This window comes from Eptatretus burgeri, chromosome 5 (genome assembly GCF_056783735.1).
Source record: "Eptatretus burgeri isolate ZD-2024b chromosome 5, Ebu_testis_v1, whole genome shotgun sequence".
Lineage (NCBI taxonomy): Eukaryota > Metazoa > Chordata > Myxini > Myxiniformes > Myxinidae > Eptatretus > Eptatretus burgeri.
The window spans coordinates 40195441-40215373 of NC_140965.1; the positions used below are offsets into that span (position 1 = coordinate 40195441).

Here is a 19933-nt window from a genome sequence, read left to right on the forward strand (position 1 = left end):
CTGGAGCAATGACAGCCACATCACTGTCTGGTGAGGGAAGGTTGACGGTACCATGATGGTCTTGGCGCCGCGTGCGACCTGTTAACACAATTTTCAGTTCATTGGTGCTATCATTATGAACCACATACTCAATGGCTGATTTGAATTGCTGGACGTATGGGTTGCACTCCTGAATGGCCTGTTGTGCTCTGAGCAAAAAAATGCTCATTCAGGCTATTGTTCGAGGTGTGGGCACGACGATACTCCAGATCGTGAAAGTAGATCTGAGCAAAGTGTGGGGTACAACCCAGATCGGCAAGAGGAGCACCAATGTAATGGTAAATCTTACCTTGTATGCGCACTCCAGGATTGAAGCCAGGCATACCTATCTCTCAGATACCGATACTTGCCATTGCCAGCGCGTTGTTGTACTGTTTTGCGTGCTTCACAAAGTCCTGGTGAAGGAAAAGGTTATAATAGCATCTGGAGGTTGTGATGGAATTGACCCCGGGTTTTGGATTCGTAGGATCACGCTTAAGGTTGACCTTGCCGTGGTTGCAGCAAAATCCTCTTCTCTCCTCGTTCCACACAAAAGCATCACAATGTGAGCATTTAGTGCATTGAAATAATGAGGTCCTGCTCAACGTGTGCCTGTACTCAACATGAAGTTCCTCTCGGAAGAAATCGGTATCATCGTATCGAGCAAGGTTGCGATTGTCACGGTGAGCCTGCTCTAGTCTCGCACGGTGTACGTCCTGATGGCGCAGGGCATCCGTTACTTGCCAGTCTTCTCGCTGGTGAGGGATTTCTTCTGCATGATGCCTTGCCTCGCGTTCAGTTTGTCTGCCAAGTGAGCAGTTCGTTCTTCATCCGTTTCTCCTGCACGGCACCTTACCTCACGTCGTGTTGTCTGCCAAGCGAGCAGTTCGAGCTTCATCCGTTTCTTCTGCACGACGCCTTGCCTCACGTTCAATGTTTTCTGCGAAGCGAGCAGTTAGTTCTTCATCCGTTTTCAGCTGCACGACGACTTGCCTCGCATTCAGTGTTATCTGCCAAGCGAGCAGCTCGTTCTTCATCCGTTTCTTCTGCACGATGCCTTGTCACGCGCGTAGTGTCATGTGTCAAGTGAGCAGCTCGTTCTTCATCGGTTTCTTCTGCATGGCGCCTTGCCTCGCGTCCAGTGTTGTCTGCCAAGTGAGCAGTTCGTTCTTCATCCGTTTCTTCTGCACGATGCCTTGTCTCACGTACAATGTTGTCTGCCAAGCAAGCAGTTTGTTCTTCATCCGTTTCAGCTGCACGACACCTTGTCACGTGTGTAGCGTCGCGTGTTAAGCGTGTCACTCGTTCTTCATCCGTTTCTTCTGCACGGCGCCTTGCCTCGCATTCAATGTTGTCTGCTAAGCAAGCAGTTCATTCTTCATCCGTTTCAGCTGCACAATGCCTTGCCTCGCATTCAGTGTTGTCTGCCACGCGAGCAGCTCGTTCTTCATCCGTTTCTTCTGCACGGCGCCTTGCCTCGCGTCCAATGTTGTCTGCCACACGAGCAGCTCGTTCTTCATCCGTTTCAGCTGCACGACGCCCTGCCTCGCGTTCAGTGTTGTCTGACAAGCAAGCAGTTAGTTCTTCATCCGTTTCAGCTGCACGACGCCTTGTCACGCGCGTTGCGTCACGTGTCAAGCGAGAAGCTCGTGCTTCGTTGGATTCCATTGCGCGTGCATGACACACAGCTTCATTCCTTCACTGTCATAAACGACAACTGGATTGGGGCATTGTGTTTAAGAAAATCGAGAAAGTACAGAAATTGAGAAAGAAAGAATACAGTAAGTCGATAAATCAAGAAAAAAATTGAGAAAGAATACAGTAATCGTCACTGACTGGATTGGGGCATTGTGTTTAAGAAAAATCGAGAAAGAAATCGAGAAAGAAAGAATACAGTAAGTCGATAAATCGAGAAAAAAAATCGAGAAAGAATACAGTACTCGTCACTATCCGGAAGTTAAGTCCTCACTGTCCGGAAGTTCGCATATCGCAGTTACGATTATTCGCAATTTAGTTTTAATGGCCAATTATTCAATTACTGCCAACGTATTTTGCCTTTTCGCAATGTCATCGCAAGGAAAAACACAAAGAGAAGGGGGGGGGGGGGTACTTACATGCAAAAAAAAAAATTTACTTCCTGCTTCGGAAGATACCAGATAACTCTGATGTTCAAAATTTATGCACCGTCTAATATGAAAACGATCATAACTTGAGGAATTGTGTTTATCTATAAATGCGCATAAGTAATCGAGCAATTATTATAATACACAAACTCATCATGATCCGGAAGTCTGTACGTTGTAACCCGTAATGGGGACTGCGGTTGAGGTTCTCTTCCCCATCGGCCACGCCCACGCAGCAACGTGTCCTGTCATTGGTTGGTAAATAAATGGCCATAACTTGGGAAGCACTTGTCCGATTAATATCAAACCTTGAAAACGCACATCCTCAGGTCCCCAGCAATATACCTGGCAAGTTTTAATTGGATCGGACCAGTGGTTGTCGAGAAAGAGCGGTCACAGACACACAGACACACAGACACACACAGAGATTGCTGGAATTATAGATAGATGACCAAAAGATTTAAGAATCTGCCAAAAATAACAAGCTTCAGTGAGCAATACGATTTAATGCATTCACTGCTTGACCTCATGCCCTGTCCCCCAGAGGGACTGCTTATGCAGGCATCTGCCAGGTCTGTGTCTATATTTTCGGGTGTGTCACGAGGTGCTCCACAGGCAATCAAAGCAAATCTGGTGAAAAACGGACATTTTAAAATAAATTTATAACGTTTGCGTGGATCCTGAATCAATGTACCATGTGACTCGTACACAGATGAGTAGGCAACGTGGCGGATTATCTGAAATGTTTATTTCACAGGCAATTAAAACTGCGAAGTCTTCAGGGTTGTTCCACGTTCAACAGCAACTATTTTGTGCAGAAAGGTCATTATTTGAACAAATTCATTTTATTTCTTTAACTGCTGCGGTTGCGGTGAAGACCAGCTTTGAAGTTAAAGGGATCCTATATGGTATGCAGCCACAAACTGGCCAGCCGTTCCTTACAAACCATATAATTGGAGTGCTTAAGCCATTTGCCGAGCGCCCGACAGTGGATAGTGGTGCAGTTCATGTCCCAATCGGGATGTGCAGTCAGCAGTTGTTACAAAGTAAAGGGACATGATTTACAAAAGTTATATGGTTTCTCTTTGGGAGATTCAAAGCAACATATATTTGAAAACACCCGATTTCCAAGCTGCTTGCTGAATTAACATGTTTTCTAAATTACAGAGCCAATTTTTTTCCACCAGTCACTTGACGATTGGCAGCTGTTTATAAAGATTAATGTTTATGCACATCTCCCTGAAACGTTGATAATGCAACATTTTTATAATTCATTGATTGATAATTTTTATGGGCAATATCGGCCAAGCACCAATTGTGTGTGTGTGTGTGTGTGTGTGTGTGTGTGTGTGTGTGTGTGTGTGTGTGTGTGTGTGTGTGTGTGTGTGTGTGTGTGTGTGTGTGTGTGTGTGTGTGTGTGTGTGTGCAACACGAGGCTCCACAGCACAAACCAGCAAACCGATTGTTTTTCAAATGGTAGTCCTTCAAAAATAGGGTGTCTATTTACCGTCATTTTTTTATGGATTGCCAGTTGGCAAAATACGCAATAGGAAAAATCTTTCCAGGCAGAGGAACAATTGCATGTGAACCAATACGTCTTGGCAATGAATCTTCGTCGGTGGATCGGTCAGAATGAAAAGCATCGTATCCAGCGCTTCGATCCTAGCGAATCCCTCGTCACCGACCGGCTTGTCTGATTCTTAACTACAAAAAAAGAATAAAGACATGAAAAGGAGAGGGGTGGGTAGGTGCGCTCCCCCAACGACCCATCACCCCTCATCCCACCCCCTCCCCTCCCCGTGTGTGTGTGTGTGTGTGTGTGTGTGTGTGGGGAAGGATGGGGAGAGGGATGAGGGAGGTGGTAGGTCAAAGGTGGGGGCGCACAGGGGGGATGAGGGGGTGAGGCTTGTGTAGGGAGGGGCTTGTGTGGGAGGGGCTTGTGTGAGAGGGGTTTGTGTGGGAGGGGTTTGTGTGGGCGGGGCTTGTGTGGGCGGGGCTTGTGTGGGCAGGGCTTGTGTGGGCAGGGCTTGTGTGGGCAGGGCTTGTGTGGGCAGGGTTTATGCGGGAGGGGTTTGTGTGGATAGATGGGTGGATGGGTGGATAGATGGGTGGATGGGTGGATGGGTGGTGCTTGTTGGATGTGTGTAGAATTTTTTTAATGAAATAAACATGTTATGTGTGGGGAACTAATTCACAAATCACTAATTATGTGAATATGATGAATGTGGGTGAAGCTTGTGTGGGGTGGGGTTTGTGTGGAGTTTGTGTGTGTGGAGCTTGTGTGTGTGGAGCTTGTGTGGGGTGGGGTTTTTGTGTGGGGTTTGTGTGTGTGGCGCTTGTGTGGGGTGGAGTTTATGTGGGTGGAGCTTGTGTGGGTGGAGTCAAAAAAATTCAATCTATCATTGTCTTTTGTAATTCCTGTGAATAAAATGAACCTAAAATCTGTTCCCCTTCTAAATCATATACTTTATAAGTCCAAGGAACTGTATCTATCACATCAACAATTTCAAAAAAGTTCATTGTCCACCGCTTTGTATAACCTTTTTCAAAATGAGATTTCCATCGATGTATTCTGACTGTATCACCAACTTTGAACTTAGGCTTTTTGACATTAATCTCTTTTTCATATTTGAATTTTGTAAATGTTTGATGGTTTCGTATTCGTTGACGTGTGAATTGTGTCATTATACTTATCCACAATATCCTGAATAAAAGATGACCATTGTTGTGAACCGAGTTGTGTGAATTTTTTTTACATAGTCTCTCTTTTAAGGTACGATTAAAACGTTCAACAACAACGGCCTTCCCTTCATTAAAGGTACTGTATAATGTAATACTGTTATTTTTTAGAAAATTCATAAATGTCTTGTTATAAAACTCTCTACCCTCATCAGTCCACAATTTTTTAAGGTTTTTTCTGACTTTTATTAAATATCTGTTGAAAGGCTAACATAAGAGTATTACCTGTTTTGTTTTTTAAAGAGACAACCCACGCATATCTACTCCTCAAATCGATAACGGTCACAGCATACTTGTACCCCTTATCATTATCGAGTTCAATCAAATCAGAGGACCAGATATAATCAACTTCCTTGGAATAAACCTTCCTTCTCTGAAACTTTGTGAATATTGGTTGATGTAATTCATCAGCTAATTGCTCATCAATCTTAATGACATCATTAGAGCCTATAAGTTTTTTGAATTTCCAAGCCCAAGTTTCAATTTAGTAGTCATCTTCTTCACGAAGAACCATTAAACTTTTTCTCTCAAGGTTGGATTTTGTATCAGAGACAAATTATACAACATTTCTCTATCGGCTTCATGTCTTTCTTCCAAAGTTGTGGTATTCCCATAATCAATATCGTGCCTCATGCACACTTCATCAACCCCATTGATGGGTTTACTCCATGGTTTAGGATTGTCTGCCTCATCTAATCTTTTATCCAAGTTTGTGCCTGGACCACAGAAAGAATACCCTGGTAGATGTAATTCCCCTGGTATTCCAGTAGTTGTAAATTTACTTCCTGATAAAAACTTTGTATATCTCCTCCGAGTTTGTGTTTGGAGATAAATTGATTTTTTTTTGAACCACACACCGAACATATACCTTTTTGTATAACCCTGTTATTTTTACTTTTAAAATATGAGATTTTTTCGTATGTTTTCTTTTTACATTTGAGATAACAACTCATTTATTTATGAGAAAAATTCCTACAGAGTGCAAAAACCTTTTTAGTTTCCAACATGCACATTTGAATCTTAATTTTTAAAACATTAAGAATCCTTAGAAACATCTTTATTCTCTCCTCCATTTATTTAAGAAAAAAATGAAAAAAATTTAAAGTCAATATCTTTCCCTTGAAAAGGATGTCAATAGTTTTGTCGAAAATATTTCTAATGGAATTGTCAATTCTTTGTTTTCCTCCTCGGTGCATTGAGATTCATTTATTTTCTGTAATACCCAAATTTTTTTTTAATCTCACTGATTTACATATTTTTATATTTACTTATTCTCTCTCTTTCCTCTTTCCTCCTTTTCCTCCTTCTCTCTCTTCTCTCTCTCCTCCTTCTGTCTCTCATCCTTCTCTCTCTTCTTCCTCTCCTCCTTCACTCTCTTCTCCCTCTCCTCCTCTTCCCTCTCTTCTTCTTTCTCAGTTTCTTCAACTCCTTCCTTGTCCCTTACTATCCTTGAACCACTTACACCCCATAGAATATCATACATATATTCATTGGGATTTCTTGTTATTCCTGTATCCAAAATAAAAATTTTTACAACAAGAAACCAATAAAATTTGTTTTGAATTTCCAAAAGAGCCTTATGTTTTCTTAACTATATAATTTTTTCATGATTTAACATTTTAATTAAATCAAAACTTGTTGGTTTATCAACATCAGTATACAGCCAATCTTTTATTGAAAATACCTCATTCTTATGTTGTAGAACATATTTATTAAAATACCGAATACCCTTTTCTTGAAGGTATGCTTGGACACAGAAATGATAATTTTCTTGAAGCCTTCTTGCTGTCATTTATGTCTTAGAAACATATGACAGAATAATATTATGACACGAAACACCTCCCCATCTTCCCGTAGTTAAATAATTTTGTATTTCCTTACTTATTATATATAATCCTGTTTTTTCTGTTTTCATGATATTGTTACGATGGAATTCGATTGCACATGACATACAGGTTCCTTTAGTCAGCGATGTCGATAAGTGCTTGTTCCCTAGATAGCTCACCTTTCATTGTTTAAATGTTCAGAAATCGATTCAATGCGCTGCGGATCGATTTAATAGTTAGGGAACGAACAATGGAGACATCCCTCCCCTCTTCTGCGAAGAGCAAGAACCACCATGCCGTCCCGCGACTCATGATGTCAACAACTCCCTCCCACCCGTGGCTGAGCGGGGGATGGAGCACGAGGGCATGAGTCATGCCGGGATCGGGGGAAGGGCGGAGAAGGATAAGAGGAGATCTTTTCTTTTGTTCGTGTACTGAGTTGGAGGGCAGAGTGAGAGAAGGGAGTTGAGGGGAGTCGTTCAGCCGTCGGGTCCTGCTTGGCTTGCGTTAGGGATGAGGCCTGCGAAAGCTTTTTGCTTCGGCTGATGCCTGGCTCGGGAGGAGGCTTTTTGGAGGCTCTTTGCTTTGACGGTTCCGTGAGCTTCGGCTTCTGCTTGGCTCACGAGAGCTTTTTGCTTCAAGCTGCCCTGTTTGGAAGGAAGTTAAGCCGGTCGCTCGGCTCGAGCTGCGAGTGGTGGCTTCTTCTTCTTGGTTTGTGGAGCTCTTTGTTCTCCATTTTGGTTCCCGGCTTGGTGCGACTCATCGGCCTCTTCTTGGAGGTGGTTCGTCAGGGAAGCGACGCATCGACGGGAAGGATCGGCGCCTCGTCTCACCAGCACGTGTTGAGAAGTGCGGGAGGTGGTTTCTCGGGGAAGCGACGAATCAAAGGGAAGGATCGGCGCCTCGTCTCACCAGCACATGTTGAGAAGCACGGGAGAATTCGCGGCGCAGGAGGATTCGCGGCTCGGCGATTGGATCCAGCTCGCTCTCGCTGGAGCCCGGGTCTGAACAACTTGAAGACCACACGAGGTGGAGAGGTTCGAGATAGGCTCTGGGTTTCAGCTCACCTGTCCTCCGTGCTGGAGCTCGTTATTAAAGGCCTCTGCCACCATTTCTTGGGTGTGTGTGTGCGTACATGTGTCTGTGGGCCCGTCTAATAAGTAGGAACTGCTGTTAAGTGCAAGTGACTGTACATAATAAGTAGACGGTTGTAGTTCTTTTGTCGTGCTTTTGTTGCTTGTATAATTGCATACGTGTTTTGTCTTGTGCAATTGCATACGTGCTTTATTATAATAAATGTCGTTGTGTGAATGTAAACCTTTTCGTTGCGTCCATTCCCTCATTGAACTGCCCGATCTTGCACTCGGAATATAGTTGGTTTTTAAATAGCCGATAAATAGAATCGGGTCCGGCGAGGTCTGGCGATAATACCCGCTCGGTTATCCCAGAAAGGAACGACCGCTTAAGCGGTTCGTGTCCAAGCAGGCCTTCGCCGAGGTACAGTCCCTCGGTAGATATACTTAGCTATATCGATATTCGGCGATTGACCCTATTTCGCGCGGGTAGAATACGGACTGGGCCGTGGTGGGATTAAAAACCCACCCGTGACTGGTTTCTGGCATTGTTCCAGAAAGTCACGACTGGATTGGAGCTGTTAGGGTTAGGGTTAGGTTAGGGTTTGGTGGGCGAAGCGACCGCTATTGGTTGGACGCGGTCGTTCGCACGCCGACGGGCGCGAATTCTACAACAATATAAACTCGGGCAAAAGCATTATTATATTTACCCTTATTAAATTCTTTTATTTGTTGTTTACGAATCATGCTTCAACAAAACTCATTCAATATACCAAGTGGATAATATTCTTCCTTACAAGACTGATTTAATTGTTCCAGGTCTTCCACGTCAATTTTAAATGACCAATTAAACCCTAAATCATTCATATCATATCCCCATTGTTCTATTCTCATAAAAACGATACGCCCTTCTTCATAAAAATTTATTTTAATTGGAACTGAATTCTGTATGACCTGGAGATAAAATTAACACTTCTGTATCTTTGGAATACACGGCTGTTTTATTTAAGGATATATATTGTGATAAATCACTTAATCTCAACAAGTCATTCGCGTCAGTCGGGCTTGGATAGTTTATTAATTTATAAGCATTTTTCCTATTAATATTTTTTGTTATACTATATTTCTGTCGGTCAGCCTGTGCCTTTGTGTAATAATTTGATAAATCAATATCCAGTTCTTGGGATACACCAAAGATAGAACCATCTTTACCAACATGTCATTTATATTAGATTAAAAATAGTCATAAAAAAATTATTTTTGTTGAGTTGAAATTACACATAAAGACATAATTGACCACAACACTTGGAATTTAATTCTTGGACTTGAAATATTTGATAAACACCATTCTGTAAGAATTTTATGACTTCAACAGGTGGTGGAAGACCAAAACTATCAAAATAATATTTGTCTTGACTATTAAAAATACAAACCCAATGAGAACTTTTCCCACTATTATCTTCTAAGTTCATTATAATATTCTTTGTATGTTTTGGCATGTTTGTTAATTCATCTCTCATACAAATAACCACATTATGAATTTTTAATTTCTTACAATATTTGACAAGTTGTAAATTTGATGTTTTATTCTTTCCAAATTCTTTAAACCACTCATCATTGCTCATTTATTTATTAGAAAGATAGAATCCATAACCCCTTTTAGTTAATTTTACACCTGCTTGTGCGATAGAAGAAAGCATATCTCCAACTAACAATCTCGCTTTAGGCAGACTTTCAAGTTTTTCAGCAAAATCTACAATTACACCACTTCCACTAATTTGTTTCTCCAACTCTTTGTTATGTCTTTCCAATTATTTTTGAGCCCGGAGTTGAGCCTTCCTTTCGTTCGCAGTTTTCACTGCTGTTGAAATACCACCCTTCAATGCTCCAACCGCACTTCAACCAGCAAATAAAGGAATTAGAAATGGGAGAAATCCTTCACTCATCTCTCTTATTAAATATTTTTTCAACATTGGTTTTGTCATTTTAATTTTAAGTGAGCCAGTATCGTTCAACATTTTAACCTGTTCTCTTGTGAGCAAAACATCAATTCTTACTGCTCCTTTTCTCTGAATTGTATTAATGTTAATCATACAAGGCTTTTGATTTTGAACACAAGATGATAGTTTATCAAGATTGATTTGATTAACATATACCCCAGTTGGTACTTTGCCACTCATTTATTTTACAAAAACTTATGTGAGACTAATTATAACACCATTATCTGTAATTCTGTTTCTTCCAAAAGCAAACAATATGGATCAACTTCTTCACTGTCTCCTCTTTCAATGTAGAGGGAAGTATCCACTCGATTCGACTTTATAGTTTCCTTTTGAGCACTCAGGTCAAACGCATAGATTGTATACAAACCTTTAAATGCTGTCATATCCAAAATACGCTCTTTATTTCCATTACTTTCACACACCTTTTGGTAAGACTTTTATGCTTCAGAAAAAATCATTTTTTTCCCAATTAATTTCCAATCTATCTCGTGGATAAAATGTTCCATCGAGAGAAACATGAAGTTGTTTCACCTTAGCATTATCACTCAATGCATTATTCTTATCAGTCTCAGTATCACCATCTGGTTTTAAAAAAACAATCCACAGATATCGTGGCTTTCCTTCCAGAACACCCAAATTCCACGTGCAAGTGGTTTGGTTCAGTTTAACGTGTTGACATCTTCTTTTAAGGAATGATACATTGAGTGGTTTCTTTAAGCCTGGTGTTGGCGAAGTGGTTAGGGCAGTGGCTTGGGATCCAAAGGGTCCTGAGTTCAAGCCCCGTTGAGCCACTGAATTAATACACCAGGGGGTTGACTCAGCCTGTCATCCTTCCGAGGTCAGCAAAATGAGTACCAGTGTACTGGGCCGGTGTATACTCCGGTTAAAATAGGTGTACCATATCCCTGTGTCGTAAGAGGCAACCAGGGTTGCGTCAGGAAGGGCATCCGGCGTAAAACATGTGCCAAATCACTATGCGGATCATATGGATGATCCGCTGTGGCGACCCCTAACGGGAGAAGCCGAAAGAAGAAGACGACATTGAGTGGTTTCTTTGAGTTAGGTCTTCTATTCAACATCTCTTCTGTTTTAAGATTAGGAGTACATTCACTAATATACCAACTCATTTCACCAAATACGAATTTATTCTGAGCAACAAAAGCACGAGCAACACCAAAAATAATCCATTTTCATCATCATTCCTTTGTAGTTGAAATCTAATTTCAAGACCATACAGAACTTTATCATGATCACAAAATCCAAATATACCTTTAAGAGGAACTGCCAAAGTAAAACTATTAACTGCTTTTGTATCATCTTATACATTCCTTTCCTTTGACTATATCCAGGGGCTGTGTTTGTTCCCGTTGACATATCAGGAATAAAACCTTCGACAGCTCCCTTTCCCATTCTATCACTGAATGAATATAGTGTAAATTTCATCATTTCAGATACAGCAGAGACATAATAAACCACTTTAACTTCTTGTGTTACAATGTACAGACGAACACTATCAAACAGTTTCCAGAAGAAATCATTGACGAGTGTCGCGTTTGTGTTATTCCCAGCCTTAGTGAATGTAAATTTACACAACAAGAAACTTTCGGATAGATTCAAATAAGTTTATTGATTATTTATTTCAAAACTTTTTGTACCATTTGCATTCCAGTCTGTTCCAGTTATTGCATTTACCTTGAAGTAATCTTCTTTTTTAGTGGAGTTTGAAATGACAATGGTATCATCCAAATCATAGATACTATCAATTGCTTCCATACTTTTATTTATTTTGGAAAAAAGATGTTAAAACTTTTGAAACCCTGACCCAAGTATTTGAATTATTTTCTGTCGTCCTTGGGGAGACAACTGTGTTTTGCCTTTCTTAATTTCTTTTATTGCTTGTAATTTATAAGATTCCTTTTTGGGCATCTTTTATACTCTTTAAAGCACCCGCAACATTTCCCACAGCAGAAGCAGTTGAACTAATTAGGTCTTTATGTTTAAGAATAGTTGAACCAATACCCATTAGAGTATCATTTATCCCATCTCCTCTAAATTGATGTCCAACACTCCTTTGTCTCTTAGGTTTATAATATCCTCTACCAAGATGCATACCTTCACCCTTGTAGTATGGGGATAGGAACATCCCATCCCCTGTAATTATTTTATATTTTCCCAAAACGTGTTTCCTCACAATAACCATCGTATTTATGTATTGGAAAACTTCACGTAGGTGAATTCTGATGGATATAACTTCTCCATTAAAATAAATCATACGATTATCTTGGTCGGTTGTCCTAAAATTTACTCTGTGTATGGTTTTTCCTGACACAGGGAGATAAACCAAATTTTTGGGTTCCATATTGAATTGAAACCAATTGGGGTTGAGTATGCCCTGAATGAAAATATTGTATTTGTTCTTATTCCATCATTATAAGCACCATCAATCAAATCACAGTGAATTAATACCGAATTTATTCCTGAGGATATTTGAATGACATTATCACTGTAAAACATCCCATTAGTTTCAATCTTTTTTGAGGAGAAACCCAATGACTCTCAATGAATTATCAATTTTGAAATCAACCTTGTATTAATTTTTTAAGTTTAATCGGTGATTTTGAAGTACATTTCTGAATATCTATAGCAATATTTTTTGGATCATCACCCTGTTCTTTCATAAGACGAACAATTTCGGAAGATATTTGAGAAATATCATATGCTCCGGGTGAAACTGTTATCGTTTTGTATCCACTTCCTGGATTATAACTAAACTTGTCATTTTTCTCGGTGAGATTAAATAAGGTATTTTAAGTTTCCATGGACAATAAAGATGCCTCATATTCTTTTGTTGTGTCAAGTTGTAGTGGGTATGGAAATGAAGATGTGTGGTCGCTTGTTGTGTAATTGAAACTAAGGATTGTACTTCTAATCTTATTTAATACGAGATAAAATGTCTTTATATTGGTATTTATTAATTATTTTCATGTTCATCAACTGGCCTAAAATGGCTGATGCTTCATTAAAACAATTGTTATTTCCAGCCTTCTTACTACCTCACAGCAATAACAGTCTATTAAGTAATTGTGATGGGTCATTTGGAAGAAAACTAACACCTGAACCAAGGATACTTAAAGCCTGAATAATGTGTTTCTCCTTCTCATTCTTCTTTTTTTTTTTTACCAGAAAGACAAACCTATAATTAACAGAGTCCAGCAGATCAATATATACTCTATCAGCATTATTTTTCTTATCCAATGGTTTATCAAAATACTTTGATTCATCCCTCACAGTTGAAGCTTGTCTTCTATCTTTTGTGAGAAGAAACATTAATCTCAGAGTTAGTTTAACAAGGGGTTGAGCAGACCTCAAGAACCTTAATTCATCATTAAATATCAATACCATTTCTTGAACAAGATGAAATATTGCTGGTTGTTCTGTTGGGATGAGTCCTTCTTTGGTTTTTGATTCCACTGAATATTGATTGTTTTGAAGAACATTCACAATATAATCAGGGGGGTGATTCATCTCTTTCAGTTGTTGAAATAATCCTTCATCATCATATTCTAATTCTCCTATATGCTCTAATTCTTCCTTCGTCATTTGACTGAAATCTTTTAACATTTGAAGTTTTTTAGGAGTATATTCTATTGTGGGAACTGTGGAAACATCTACAATTTTTTCTTGGGAAGTTTTTAAAAGTGTTTAAAAAAATTTCTCTGTTTTCTTTCAAATGCTTCTTCACCCGTTAGTTTCTGTCTGCATTTCTTCTTTATGTCTTCCTGTTGTTTTACAACTTTTGAAACCAACTCTTGATGTTCTTTAAATCTTCTTGCTCTTTCTTTCACATCCATTTATTTATTGTAAAATATCATTTAATGAATTGTAAAGATCAACAGGGAAATTTTCTTTTTCTTCATCATCCAAGTAGATGTGTTCAAATAAATCCTTTTCTTTAAATATTTCATCAAATTCTTTATTAGCATTAATACGAGTTGTAATTTCTTCTTCACTAATACTTGCATCTCTACTTTTCATACATCTGCGTTGAGTTTATTCATCAACATCAAACCCGAATGATAAAAAATTAACCCCGCTCAGATGTTTAATAATGTGTCTCATTCCTTCTGGATTCATTTCTAATATCCCAAGACCACCACATTTTAGTTTCTTTAACTCACTCTTACAATGTGAATATTTTGTTGTACCAAGAGAAACCTCCTCAAATATTTGACCTTCATTCCTCAATCGCATATGTTCCTCCACTGAAATATAGTGATAATCTTCACCTTCTACTTCTCCAGGTCTTATTGCTGTAGTTGTTGTTGATACAATGTGTATCACGGGGTGTTTTTTTAAGTAAATTTACAATAATCTCATTTGTACAAGACAAGAACCTTGATTTATGAAAGTTTTTTTTGTCCAGAAGCAGATTTACCCACAAGATTTATAATAATAGTTGTCATTTATACATGTAATTGTTTATAAAACAAAAAATATATCCCTTAATATCCAATCTTGTTTCATAACAATATATTTATATTTTTCAGTCGTGTGCTTCATGTAATCCCCAATTCCTTTTTACTACATTATGTAGAACAATTATCTCTCCAAAAACTGTGTATATCTATTGAATTTAACTTGAATAAAATAAAAGTATTAGCATTGTTTCTGATGGAACGAAGAGGAAGTTGAAAGTATGATTGACTAAGATAAATACAATTACAAGAAGAATGTCTCCCTCTTGTGGAGTAGCTGTCCGATACCATTTGGTTTCTCTCATTAACACAATCAAAGATAACGAGGTTCTTTTTTGATTTATCCCAATCTTATGGAGATGATATATCATCCGTTTTATCACTAAGAATACAAGTTATCAGTTTTGATTTATTTTTATATCTCTGTGTATCGCAAAATAGTTGTATTATATCTTCATGTTATAATATAATCATTTTGATTGTTTTGAAGTTAAAATAAACTGTTTATATCTTCTTTTTGAAGACCAGCATTAGAACCTTGTGAGAGTAGTTGATACTCAGGTTGAAAACTCGACTTTGTGAAAATTATTAAATTATCATAATCTAAAAAGTTGGGAGTCAGGAGTATCTTCAAAAGTAAGCAGGTTTTTCCACATCCGCTTGAACAAACTATGAGACATCTTAATGAATTTGGAAGATTTTTATGATTGTTAAATTTTATCTTATTTTCCCAAATGTGTAAAAAAATCATTCATTTATATATTTGGAAAACAGGTTATTTAATTTATTATTGGCTTTTTTTTAGAAACTCTAGATTTTAACCTAAGTTCGGGTTTAATTTCAAGATAATCCATTATTTTATTTATGCAATATCTTGTGTTGATATTTCCCTGAAAATGACAATCGTGAATAATATATAACAACAATCCTTCGAACATTTCTTGAATACGTTCAGTTTCTTCCCTTGCAAGGAAAGCTGTGTTTTACATTCATTCTCATACTTTACATTCATTTCTCTAATCAATCTTGTAAAGTAATTCATTTTTGGTATAAATCTAAAAGAATTATTTTCCTTTTTATATTTTTTATTATCATTAATTGGAAGATAATCACAGAATATACATTGTTTATAAGCTTTTGACTCTGTGTTTAATCCCCGTCTTTCACACGCAGGAAAATTCTCAAATTTGTCATATGGAGAAGCAGGGAATTCAAGAGGCTCAAAATCTATGATATTTATAAAGTAAAACTTTACTCAAACTAAAATTCATCTTCGGTACTTTCACAATCATCAATAAAACTACTTTCATAACTATCGTTTGAACACAAACTCTCAGTATAATAACTGTCGTTTGAACACAAACTCTCGGTATCCTCATCACTCTTATAATCTACAAAATCTTCAGTTGAATATTGACGCACTTAATTAATAGAAAAAAACATTACCATCGATATCTATATACTTTTTTTCATTAACAGATTCAACTGCTACATTTTTTATATTAATGGTAATTTTAAAATGATCCTTAGCTACAATTGAACGAAATGTCATTTCACCTGATATATTAACATCCTTTATTTCATCAGGATTTAGGGTTGTTGAAAAAAATACAAATTTATCTTTGCATATTACAGATGGTCTTATCTTTTCCTTCTAAAGCTTCATCCATCAGGTTTTTATTTTTTGATACTTTTTCTTGTTTCATTGCTTTTTCTAGTTTTGAATATATTACCAGAAGGAGAGGAGAAACTTTTGTTAGAGATACTTTAATTGATGTTCTTCCAGATATAATAAAAACCCTTCCACTGAAGGAAATTGAAGAACTCATATTATTCACCATAATTGTTTTTATCCAATAGTTGTTATATTTATCTAAGTTCAATTTTACATCCTTGACATATTTCTCAGTATCTTTAACAAATGAAGAGATTGATTGAAACTTGTCTTTTGTGTCTTGAAACATTGTATTTATTAAGTGAAAAAAATTGGAAGATAAATTTGCTTTAAGCACAGATTCACCAAAAATTACACTAAATTTTCATGAAGAACATTTGATTTTAAACAAAGTTTTATTATATAAATATGGTGAATACAACGTACTGCGATGTTTGTAATCACGAATATAAATATTATAAAAAACACCTTCAAACCAACAAACACACATTCAATCTTTTCAAACAAATATCTCCACTTGACCAAGAAACAAAACATTGTGATAGATGTCATAATGATATTCTTTAAGAAAATTATAATAAACACCTTCAATCACAAAACACAAGAACAATGAAAAAAGGGAAGCTAAATTCTCCATTGAAAACACTGATGGGCATTTAAAGGGCATATAAAAAATAAGATTGTTTCGTTTTCAAGACCCTGGACCATCTTCAATCATGGAGGCTGTTGATATGGTTAAACAAAGTTTTGAAACTATAATTAAAAACACATTAAGTGAAATGAAAACTTTTAAGTTTTATATGGGAGTAAAATTGAAAATGGTAAGACAAGACAATGAAACGACTCCCTATATGAGGACAAACCCACACTTTATCTCATCATTTCAAGATTTTGTAAGATGTGATATTTACGATGATCTCCAGAGACAGGAACAAGATGTTGATAACACTGTAGTAGGTCGTGGATTTACTATTACAAAAATAATCTTTTTATATATACACATCTTAAAATCAGATCCTCTTCAAGCGTCTTCTTATATTGGTTTACCAAAAGAGATAAAACTTAAGAAAGCGGTTGTTAATATTCAAAACAAAGATAATAAATGTTTTCTATGGTCTGTTCTTGCTCACTTACATCCTCCACCATGGAAACTTGAAAGGGTTGAACATTATAAGAAATATGAGAATACATTAAATGTTAAAGATTTAAAGTTTCCAATGTCATTGAGAGATATTCATAAATTTGAGAAAATGAATAATCTATCTGTTAATGTATATGGATTAACGGATAAAAACAAAGTTCAGATATTAAAAAATTCAAACAACTATAAAAATGATGAAACACACATTGACCTTCTCCACTTTACTTCAGAGGAAAAATCACATTATGCTTTCATCAAAAATTTCTGAAGATTAACCAAATCACAAATTATAAGAGAAAATGTAAAACGTACCCTTTTAAGAGATGTCTCAACTCCTTTCACACAAAAGAACGATTAAATCAACATTCAAAATATTGTAGTAATCATAAATCATCCTTAATCAATTTACCAAAAGCAGGTTCAAACATATCATTCAACGATTTTAACAAATCTATAAAACATCCGTTTGTGATATCTGCCGATTTTGAAAGTATCCTTGAGGAGATAGATCCCGTTTCACCAAATCCAAATAAATCATACACAAATAAATATCAAAAACATACTCCTTGTGGTTTCTGTTATTATATCAAATCAGCTGTTGGTGATGAATACAACAAGTTAGAACTTTATAGAGGAGAAGATGCCTCAGAGGAGTTTGTAAGACGATTGGAAAAAGATTATCTAAGACGAAGAGAAATAATGGTGAAAACCTATAAACCAATGTCATTAACAAAGGAAGAGAAAAAGGAATTTAGAAAGAACAGTATCTGTCATATTTGTGATGAGGAAATTGAGGGAGAGGCGAAGGTTCGGGATCACTGTCATCTTACTGGTAAATATAGAGGTCCAGCTCATTCCCGTTGTCATCTTAATTGCAAGCCTCCAGATTTTATTCCTGTCTTTCTTCACAACAATGCTCACTACAATACACATCTATTTATAAATGAACTTTCAAAGACATCTGGAGATATTTCTGCCATTCCTAACACAGATCAAAAATACATCTCATTCACAAAAACAATTTATACATCCCCCATAACCCATATCAGATTTCTTGACACATACAAGTTTATGGGAGATTCATTATCTGAGTTCGCATCAAATATTAAAAACTTCCCGAGTCTTAAATCATATTTCTCAAATCAAGAAGAGATTGATCTATCACAAAAGGGAATATATCCGTTTGACTATATGGATTAATTTGAAAGGTTTAAAGCAGTGGTTCTCAAACTTTTTTTTGACTACCGCCCCCTCCTGCCCTCTTGGACCGGCCCAATGCCCCCCTTGTCCTATCGTTCGTGGTCGGACGCCCAGTGGGCAATAGGATAGTCCGAATTTATGTCGATAGGAAGCAAAAATAACAGAAGCCAAATATTTTCTGAAATATATTTTACTCTATTTTACTTTACTTTTTTTTATTTTGCACTACCTACAATGTTTCAGCAGAACAGGTCCAGGTGATGCAAACTGGGATTCTGTTATCACAGGCCCAAATACCGTTAGTGTGAAGGGTGGGCCTGGTGACTCGCTGCGAGATTACGAACGTCTGGCTCCATCTCAGTGAGGTAGAGATGCAGATCGCCCCTCTTGGTAATGTCAAGGCGATTTCGATACTTGGTCAGCAGCACCATCATGGCGCTGAACCCTCTTTCAACGAGGTATGATCTTGGGAACGCCATCAGCAGCAGTTCTGCCTCTGTCCACATTGCAGGGTATTCGCTCCGCTACAGTATCCAGAATTTGCCGTATTCATGTTGCGAGAATCTTGCCTTCGCCTCATCATCATTCCACAAGTTGATAATTTCATCCTGTAATTCACGCTTCACATCTTGAATGTCACACTTGAATGGGTTGATCATCCATGCTGGCACCGACAGTTCGAGCACGTCTCTGAAACGCTGCTCCATATCTCCACGGATCTTCTCAAGGTGATTGCAATAAACGAGCAGCTCTTCATCAGAAACAGCAGTTTCCTTTGCCAACCGGGGAAAGTGGTACATATCTCTGCGGCCGAGGATTTCCCTGTGCAGAGTCACCTTGGTTACGAACGCGCCGATCACTTTCTTTGCTTTAATCAGCGTCATATGGTCACCCTGGAATTGTTTGTTGACATCATTCAGTATACTGAATATGTCCGCGAGGTAAGCCACATCGTGCTCAATCACATTCACTTTCTCCGATAACTCTATCAATTTCCGACAGAAACTCGACCACTGTCGAGAAGAGGGCATGGAAACCGGTCAAACAAGTGCATTTGGACAACCATCGAACTTCGGTATGCAACAAGAGCCTCTCGAATGGTTCATCATTCTCCTGGAAAAGCTGACGAAACAGCCGATCATGCAGAGACGACACCTTGATTTTATTCACTGCTTTGATTACTATTTGGAGTGATGTATGAAGTCTGGTGCTGAGAGCTTTTGCTACAAGATGCTGGCGGTGCACGACAGTGAATGGCGAACACAGACGGTACCTGGTTCTTCACAAGTGCAATAAAACTACGCTGGCGGCCAACCATCGCTGGTGCCCCATCCGTCGCGCAAGCAAGAATGTTCTCCATCGGTATGTTCTTATCAGTAAAGTACTTGGTATGTTATCCAACATTTGGAAGATGGAAAAACCCTTCGTATTGGCCTGGAGAGAGCGGGCAAACAACAATTCTTCCACCATTTCCTGATCACGGATGAAGCGAACGTAGCAGAGTAACAGAGCTTCACTGTCACGCAAAGTGGACTCATCCAGCAGGTTGGCAAAGTGCGTTCTTCTCAGCTCACAACACAGCTTATCTTCTACATCTGATGACATTTCATCAATCCGCCTGGCCACGGAATCATTGCTGAGCGCAATCGACGAGAGAACT

The 19933-nt window shown here is 38.0% G+C and overlaps 2 pseudogenes; both read right to left on the reverse strand.

The window, feature by feature from the left end:
- Window positions 1-18572: 18572 nt before the first annotated feature.
- Window positions 18573-19304, reverse strand: LOC147026290 (zinc finger BED domain-containing protein 5-like; annotated as a pseudogene).
- A 131-nt stretch (window positions 19305-19435) lies between these two features.
- LOC147026291 (protein FAM200C-like) overlaps window positions 19436-19933 on the reverse strand; it is a 1521-nt pseudogene continuing 1023 nt past the window's right edge.